Genomic DNA, 215 nt, shown 5'->3' on the forward strand with positions numbered 1-215 from the left:
CCTCAGCCTTCCAAGTAGCTGGAACTACAGGTGCGCGCTACCACGCCCGCCTAATTTTTTTATTTATTTATTGTAGAGATGAGGTCTCGCCAAGTTGCTCAGGCAGGTCTTGAACCCGTGGGTTCAGACAATCCACTCACCTTGGCCTCCCAAAGTGCTAGGATTACAGGCTGAGCCACCGAGCCTGGCAACTTTTACTTTTTTTTTTTTTTGAG

At 48.4% G+C, this 215-nt stretch overlaps 1 protein-coding gene across 2 annotated transcripts in view; it reads left to right on the plus strand.

The window, feature by feature from the left end:
* Positions 1–215, plus strand: part of WDR93 (WD repeat domain 93) — a 47,951-nt gene that overhangs the window by 46,398 nt on the left and 1,338 nt on the right. The gene's annotated exons all lie outside the window — the stretch shown is intronic.

This window comes from Carlito syrichta, unplaced genomic scaffold (genome assembly GCF_000164805.1).
Source record: "Carlito syrichta isolate Samal-C Ts95f unplaced genomic scaffold, Tarsius_syrichta-2.0.1 Scaffold313872, whole genome shotgun sequence".
Lineage (NCBI taxonomy): Eukaryota > Metazoa > Chordata > Mammalia > Primates > Tarsiidae > Carlito > Carlito syrichta.